At 40.8% G+C, this 8979-nt stretch overlaps 1 non-coding gene across 1 annotated transcript; it reads left to right on the forward strand.

Annotated features, from left to right (window-relative positions):
* Positions 1–331: 331 nt before the first annotated feature.
* On the forward strand, positions 332–434 carry LOC120368414 (U6 spliceosomal RNA). Its single transcript, XR_005582558.1, has one exon. It is a non-coding gene; the product is annotated as a U6 spliceosomal RNA (small nuclear RNA).
* Positions 435–8979: the final 8545 nt, after the last annotated feature.

Raw genomic sequence — 8979 nt, forward strand, 5'->3', positions numbered from 1 at the left:
AAAACTAGGCATCGGCTCATTTAAAAAAAAAAAAAAAGTCCAGGCGCAGTGGTTCACGCGTGTAATCGCAGCACTTTGGGAAGCTGAGGCAGGTGGATCACAAGGTCAGGAGATCAAGACCAGCCTGGCCAAGATAGTGAAACCCTGCCTTGTGTTTTGTAAAACACAAAAATTAGCCAGGCATGGTGGTAAGCACCTGTCATCCCAGCTACTCAGGAGGCTGAGGCAGGGAATCGCTTGACCCCAGGAGGCTGAGGTTGCAGTGAGCCGAGATCGCGCGTCCAGCCTGAGTGACGGAGTGAGACTCCATCTTTGAAAAAAACATTAATACTTGCTTCGGCAGCACATATACTAAAAATGGAACGATACGGAGAAGATTAGCATGGCCCCTGCACAGGGATGACACGCAAATTTGTGAAGCGTTCCGTTAAAAAAAAAAAAAAAAAAAAAAAAAAAATTAGCTGGGAGTGGTGGTGGGAGCCTATAATCCCAGCTACTAGGGAGGCTGAGGGCAGGAGAATTGCTTGAACCCAGGAGGCAAAGCTTTCAGTGATCTGAGACCACGCCGTTGCACTCTGGCCTGGGCAACAACAAGAATGAAACTGTCTCCAAAAAAAATTTTTAAAATAAAGTAGTTTAAAATTACTTAATTTTTCAAGAAAATGAAAAGCCACAAAAATATTTGCAAAAGATGTATCTGGTAAAGAGGTATTATCCAAAATATACAAAGAAATTTTAAAACTCCACAGTAAGAAAACAACTTTATACATACATGTATATATATATATATATTTTTTTTTTTTTTTTTTTTTTTTTTTTTTTGAGACAGTCTCACTGTGTCACCCAGACTGGAGCGCAATGGCACAATCTCGGCTCACTGCAACCTCCGCTTCCTGGGTTCAAGTGATTCTGCTGCCTCAGCTTCCCAAGTAGCTGGGACTACAGGCATATGTCATCACATCTGGCTAAATTTTGTATGTTTAGTAGAGACAAGGTTTTGCCATGTTGGCCAGGCTGGTCTTGAACTCCTGACCTCGTGATCCGCCTGCCTCAGTCTCCTAAAGTGCTGGGATTACAGGTGTGAGCCACTGCGCCCTACCAATTTGTATATTAAAGGTGAATTTTAAACTTTAAATAAATGAATTTTAACATTTATTTAAAAGCATATAAAAGTTGTTTATAAAGTTAAGTTTGATTAAAAAATGGGCCAAATACCTTAACAGATATCTCACCAAAGATGATATACAGATAGAAAATAACCATGTGAAAAGATGCTCCACATCACACAACATCAGGGAAACACAAACTAAAACAATAGTCAAATTCCCCTTTAGACCTATTAGAATAGCCAAAACTAAAAAAAAAAAAAAAATGCTAATGAGGATATGGAGCAACAGGAACTCTCATTTATTGCTGGTGGGAATGCAAAATGGTACAGCCTCTTTAGAAGACAGTTTGGCAGTTTCTTACTAAACAAAGTATAGTTTTTTACTGGACTTTTAACACACAATCCAGCATAGCACTCCTTAGTATTTACCTAAAGGAGAGGAAAACTTAATTCTACACAAAAACCTGCATATATTTATTTATAGCAAACATTTTTAATAGCCAAAACTTGGAAGCAGCCGAGATGTCCTTCAATGGGTGAATAAACCATGAGACATCCAGACAATGGAATATATTTAGGACTAAAAAGAAATGAGCTATCAAGCCATGAAAAGATAGAAGAAACTTAAATACATATTACTAACTGAAAGAAGCCAATCTGAAAAGGCTTCATACTGTATGATTTCAACTATATAATATTCTGAAAAAGACAAAACTATGGAGACAATGAAAAGATCAGCTGCCAGGGATTAGTGGGGAGAGAAAATATTTTAGATCAGGGAAAATATTCTGCATGATGCTGTAATAATGGATACATGTCATTAAACATGTATCCAAATCCATAGAATATACAACACCAGGAGTGAACCCTAAGGTAAACTACGGACTTTGATTATGATGTGTCAAGGTAGGTTCATCCTTTATAACAACTGTCACATTCTGGTGGAGGATGTTGATAGTAAGGGAGGCTATGCATGCTGTGGGTATGTGGGAAATGCGTATTTTCTGCTTAATTTTGCTGTGAACCTAAAACTCCCAAAATTTTTCTTTTAAAAATTATTTAAGATTTAAAAATTAATGTCAGAATAAGAAATTAGAAAATAGAATGAAAATTCTTGTTGAAAGTTTGAATACTTTTTTTATTTTAGAAAAATCAGGTTAACATGAAGGAAAAAGTACAGGAAAATCATTTTTAGGCGATTCCCAAGGATGCTTTTTGTGCTTTAAATACTGATTCTTTTTTTTTTTTTTTTTTGGAGACAGAGTTTCGCTCTTGTTTCCCAGGCTGGAGTGCAATGGCACGATCTCGGCTCACCGCAACCTCCGCCTCCTGGGTTCAGGCAATTCTCCTGCCTCAGCCTCCTGAGTAGCTGGGATTACAGGCACGTGCCACCATGCCGAGCTAATTTTTTGTATTTTTAGTAGAGATGGGGTTTCACCATGTTGACCAGGATGGTCTCAATCTCTTGACCTCGTGATCCACCCGCCTCGGCCTCCCAAAGTGCTGGGATTACAGGCTTGAGCCACCACGCCCGGCTAAATACTGATTCTTTATGATAAGCGTATAAGCTTATCTTCTCTTTCCCCTGGTATAAATTTCACCATTTTCAAGCTTAACCATGATTGAGGTCATCCAGTGTTTACAAACAAAATAATGGGAGAGAAAGAAGGAAAACAGATTTTTCTAAGATCATTAAACAAAAACGGGAAATGAGGAGAGAAAGAGAGAAAGGCATTATGGAGAAAGAGATATACATGAAAGGAACCGAGAAAGAGGCAAGGAAAGGGCAGTGCTTGGAGAGACATTGCAACTGAGTGGGAGCCATCACCCAGGACACCTCCTCAGTTTCTTGTTTGAGGATTGAGTGGGAGAATTGGGAATGAGTACTCTTGGAAGTGAGAAAAACAGATAACCCAGGAATGGGTAACCCAGGGATTTACCCCAGGAGTAGTTGCAAATCAGGCACTATGTAATTGGGAATACATCCACAAACCTTTTAGGACTCAAATTCCTTTTGAAAGTAAATTCAGCTGTATTTTTAGTCTCAGTCCTGGCAAAGTAGAGCTTTTCGCCGTTAACACTATTAGGCAAAATTACCTCCAGTCAGTTTTGTTTGACTATGTTCATTGAAGCTAAAGAGCAAATCCTAGAATTGTGATCTCGTTGGAGAGAATCTTTGCGGCCACTCTGTTTTGTTTTTGCATTTTCTTCCCTCTTTTCAGCAGGGACATCTGGTCCCCATTTAGGGAACCTGAAGTCCCTAGCTTGTGGTTCCTCTTCCACTCCTCCAGACACATCTGAAATAATTCATTCATACTTTTTTTTTTTTTTTTTTTTTTGAAACAGGGTCTTTGTTTGTCATCCAGGCTAGATTGCAGTGGCATGATCATGGCTCACTACAGCCTCAACATTCTGGGTTTCAGCAATTCTTCCACCTCAACCTCCTGAGTAGCAGCAACTACAGGTACATGCCGCCATGCCCGGCTAAATTAAAAAAAAAAAAAGTGCAAGCCAGGTGCAGTGGTTCATGCCTGTAATCCCAGCACTTTGGGATGCTGGGGCAGGTGGATCACTTGAGGCCAGCAGTTGGAGATCAGCTTGACCAACATGGCGAAACTCCATCTCTCCTACAAAATGCAAAAAAAATTAGCTGAGTGTGGTGGTGCAAATCTGTAATCCCAGCTATTCGAGAGGCTGAGGCAGGAGAATCGCTTGAACCTTGGAAGTGGAGATTGCAATGAGCCAAGATCGTGCCACTGCACTCCAGCCTGGGCAATGAACAAGACTGTCTCAAAAAACAGCTTTTTTTTTTTTGTAGTGATAGAGTCTCCTCATGTTGCCCAGGCTGGTCTTAAACTCTTGGGCTCAAGTGATCCTCCCTCCTCTGTCTCCCAAAGTTCGGGATTACAGGTGTGAGCTACCATGCCTGGCTCATAATTTATTGATTGAAATAATACATTTAGATCACAAAGTTCAAGCAGACATTTGCATTTTAAACACTGGCAGTGAAAAACTTTTTCAAGGAATTTCAGATGGACAGTTTGGTCATGTTAAGTTTGGTCATGTTAATGGTGGTAGAGAAGTGATCAGCCTTGGGCATATAAGTAGAACTGGCTTCAGAATTGCAGCACCTAACGCAAAATGAAAATGCAAAGTTCTTTATTCGAAATTATTAAGAATTTCAAAACTGTGACAACAGAGCATTAAACCAACTGCAGAGTCCTGTGTGACTACATAGGTCACATACCCATAAAGTCAACCATGCATAGAAGCTACTGAAATTTCAGCTCCCTCTGACCTACAAGAAGCTCTTTGGTTTGTTTCTAGACATCCCCCTGTTCCCTAGAAGAGGAAGAGATAGTGGCCAACCACACCAAGACTGCTGGCTCTGAGTTGGGAGCCACTAAGACCTGAGGAGATTTTTGTTTTCTACTTCTCTATTTTTTCTTTTTAAATTTTTATTTATTTTAAAAAATTCTTTTTTTTTTTTGAGACGGGATCTTTCGCTGTCACCCAGGCTGGAGTGCAGTGGTGTGATCATGGCTCACTGCAGCTTGGAACTCCCTGACTCAAGCAATCCTTCTGCCTCAACCTCCTCAGTAACTGAGACTACAGGTGTGCACCACCATGCCTGGCTAATTTTAGTATTTTTTTGTAGAGACAGGGTTTCACCATGTTGCCCAAGTTGGTCTTAAACTCCTGGACTCAAGTGATCCTCCCTTCCTTGGTATGTGCTGGGATTACAGGCATGTGCCACCAGCCTGGCCACATTTTTGTTTTTTATGGGTGGCATCTTGCTCTGTCACCCAGGCTTGAGAGCAGTGTTACAGTCATTGGCTCACTGTGCCTCGAACACCTGGGCTCAAGCAATCCTCCCACCTCAGCCTCCTGAGTAGCTGGGATCACAGGTATGTGCCACCATGCTCAGCTATCTTTTTTTTCTTATTACCAAAATACCAAATGTTTAGTAGGAAATAGAGCCAAGCAAAACATTTTTATCCATATTTTCCTTTTTATGTACTTAAAAAAATATATAAATAATCTAGTAACACTTTACTGTTTCAAAGTCCAATTTTTTTCTTTATTATTATTATTTTTTAATAGAGACGGGATTTCACCATGTTGGCCAGGTTGGTCTTGAACTGCTGATCTCAGGTAATCCACCCGCCTCAGCCTCCCAAAGTGCTGGGATAACAAGCGTGAGCCACCACGCCTGGCCCAATTTTTTTCTTAACACTATGTTGAGCACTTTATTTTTCATTGAATTCTAAAATGTTTGTTTTATTTACTTTTTGAATAAGTGTAACATGACAACAGTACAAAATTTTAAAATACAAAAGTTACTTATGCCATAAGAATGACTTCTCTGCCATCTCTGTTCCCTAGCTGCTCTGTTGCCTGTTCTTCTCCCAAGAATCAACCACTTTTTAGTTCTTTGTATATTATTCTGCATATAGCTTCCACATATATAAAAACTTGTAAGTCATTTAATGGTTGTTAAAATGCCACCAAATCAATATACTATGATTTATTTAACTTGGTGTTGGACACTGAGATTGTTTCTGATTTATAAATTTATAAAATAACATTCTGATGAACATTTTTGTAATTAAAGTCTTTAGCTATACATTATTATTTCTCTAGGTTAGATTTAGAAGTGGAATTGCTGGGTCAAGGTTCATGTACATTTTAAGGCTTTGGGTTTATGTTGACAATTATAGTTCCAAAAAACTGGACTGACTTATTTTCCCAAGTTAGTATAATAAAATGACCCTTTTCCCTACAATATCTCCAAAACTGAGTACAGTTTTTTTCTCTCACAATTATTACAACTTGATAAGTGAATATATTTTGTTTTCCTGATCACCTTCTTCCAAGGCCCTAGGCTCACCGGGTCCTCCTCTATCCTGTACTCCCTGAACTCCTCCCATGCCCTCTGTTTCAGAGGTCTAATGACCCAAGTTCAGTGATTAGGTAGGACTCACAAGATGGAACAGCAAATAATATTCATAGTAAGGCTCATTATAGCAAAGGTTACAGAGCAAAAGCAGTGGGAAAATGATATGCCTCAAGGGAGTTCAGAGAGGCCAGGCACAGGCTTCCTCAGCATTTCCCACTGGGGACTACACAGGGGTTCCCTCACTCTTTCTCTCTCTGGCAGTGAAGGTGTGGTATGTCTCTGTCCAGGGAAGCCCCTTTGAGTTTCAGGGTCTGAGACTTTTATGGAGGGGCTGGTGACGTGGGCATATCCTACTATCCCTCCAGCACAGCAACCAAAACTTAAAACCCACAAAATAAAACCAGGTATACATCATTAGTCTTTTTCACTTTTATTTTTAGTAAGTAAAAAACAGTATCATACAGCATTAGTTCTGATGCTTGTGCAAAGCAACCTGATGCTAGTTATGATTTTGTTTGTTCTTACATTTGAGCTCTGTGTTTTTTAGATAACTGAATTTAAAAAGTCCTCATTCTGGAATTTATCATAGGCTCTTCCTCTAGCCCCTACCTTGTACAGAGGTTTGGTCCTTGCTTTTTAAGCTTGCTGGCCTAAACAACTTGCTGGTTAGGGTTCTCACCTCTGTGTAATGGCCTCCCAGGCACGAACAGTCTACTATCTGAACTTGCAAGGATGGCCTTGTCTATAATTCTGTTTAGGAGTTGGAGGTGGGAATGGTAACAGAAAAACCTAAGCAAGGCTAGGCACAGTGGCTCATACCTATAATTTCAGCACTTTGGGAGGCTGAGGTGGGCGGATCAGTTGAGACTGGGAGTTTGAGACCACCCTGGGCAACATGGTAAAACCTCATCTCTGCTAAAGATACAAAAATTAGCTGGTCATGGTGGCATGTGCCTATGGTGCCAGCTACTCAGGAGGCTGAGGCGTGAGAATTGCTTGAATCCAGGAGGCAAAGGTTGCAGTGAGCTAAGATCGTGCCAGTCCAGCACGTTTCCACCTCATTTTACCCAGTCCCTACACAAGATGAACTCACTCTGGTTTGAACACCTCTGACTGTAGAACCGCTCAGCACCCCAGTTCCATTTTCCAAATCATCCAATCAAGCCCCAGATCCTAACACCTCCTTATTGAGTCTTCTCATGGTTTCCCGTGGTGTGCGTTCCTCTGTCTTAGTCCATCTTGGACTGCTATAACAGAATAACTGAGATTGGGTAATTAATAAAGACAGAGATTTATTTCATAGTTCTGGAGGCTGGAAATTCCAAGATCAAGGGCTCCACATCTTATAGGGGCTTTGTGTTCTATCATCCAGTGGTGGAAGGTAAATGTGCAGGAGAGTGCAAGAGTGAAAGAGCAATAGGTAGAAATTGAAGACTTAAACCCTTTCATATTTGGCATTAATCCATTCATGAGGGTGGAGCCCTCCCATTAGGCCCCATCTCCCATTAGGCACCACCTTCCAACACTGTCGCGATGGGTATTAAATTTCCAACACATGCTTTTTGGGGGACATATTCAAACCATAGCATCCCTTTTGCTGCAATTAATCATAAACAAAATTGTTCAATTGCTAGTGTGATTCTGGTCTTAGTCTTTGACATGTCCTAAAAGACATATCAACCAATGACAATGTGTAAATTTCACTTTGATCTTGATTTGAACAAATGAACAGTAGGAAAATAAGTAGTTATTAAGACCACAGGATAAATTTGAACACTGTCTAATATTAAGCAATTACTATTTTTTTAAAGGTGAGATAATGATACTGTAGTCATTTTTTTTTTCAAATAATAGTTTTTTTTAGAAGTATATGCTTAAATAATTGTAAGCCAGGTGTAGTTGCCTGTGCCTGTATTCCCAACTACTTGGGAAGCTGAGGCAGGATTGTTTGAACCCAGGGGTTTCAGCCTGCAGTGAGCTATGATCATGCTACTGCACTCCAGCCTGGGTAACAGTGAGACCATGTTAAAATATATATATATATAGATTCAATGATAGGATGTCTGAGATTTGCTTCCAACTATGACTAGGAAGGGAAGCAGTGTTTAGAGATATACACAAATCAAAATTGTCAAAATGTTAGTAACTGTTAAAGCTTGCTAAGGTAGTTATTCTATTTTTATATATGTTTGGAATTGTCCAAAGTTTGTTGTTTTGTTTTGTTTTGTTTTGTTTTGAAACGGAGTCTCGCTTTGTCGTCAGACTGGAGTGCAGTAGCACGATCTCAGCTCACTGCAACCTCCGCCTCCCGGGTTCAAGCGATTCCCCTGCCTCAGCCTCTCGAGTAGCTGGGACTATAGGTGCGCGCTACCACGCCCGGCTAAATTTTTCTTGTATTTTAGTAGAGACAGGGTTTCACCATTTTGGCCAGGATGGTCTCGATCTCCTGACCTTGTAATCTGTCTACCTCGACCTCCCAAAGTGCTGGGATTACGGGCATGAGCCACAGTGCCCGGCCAAAGGTTTTTTAAAAACTTATGTTTAATATTCTTTTAAGAGAAAACAATATTGTAAGATCAAAGAAAAGGCCATAATAGGGCACTCCAAAAATTTCAGCATTACTATCCTGAGGGTCAGGAGTCTCCTCCCTTCTATCTGCCAATACGTACTGGAATCAGGGTTGTCAAATAGAAGATGTTTCCAAGTGTCTTAGGCAGATAAATGGATCAATTACTAAAACTGGATGCAGAACTCAAATCTGCCTCATACATAAGCCGTGTGACACCCCACCAGCGACTTTGCTCCCTGTCTGCCTTTCTCATGCCGTCCCACGGTCTGCCACACTACCAACATGGTGGTGAGTCGGGACAGTGAAACAGGTCGGCTCTTTTTTTCCGGGAGTGTGCGCAGGCGCCGGGCCGCGCAGGCGCATTCCTGCTCCCCTCCCCCCCCGACCTTGGCTAATCGCGCC

This window comes from Saimiri boliviensis, chromosome 9 (assembly GCF_048565385.1).
Source record: "Saimiri boliviensis isolate mSaiBol1 chromosome 9, mSaiBol1.pri, whole genome shotgun sequence".
NCBI classification, from domain to species: Eukaryota; Metazoa; Chordata; class Mammalia; order Primates; family Cebidae; genus Saimiri; species Saimiri boliviensis.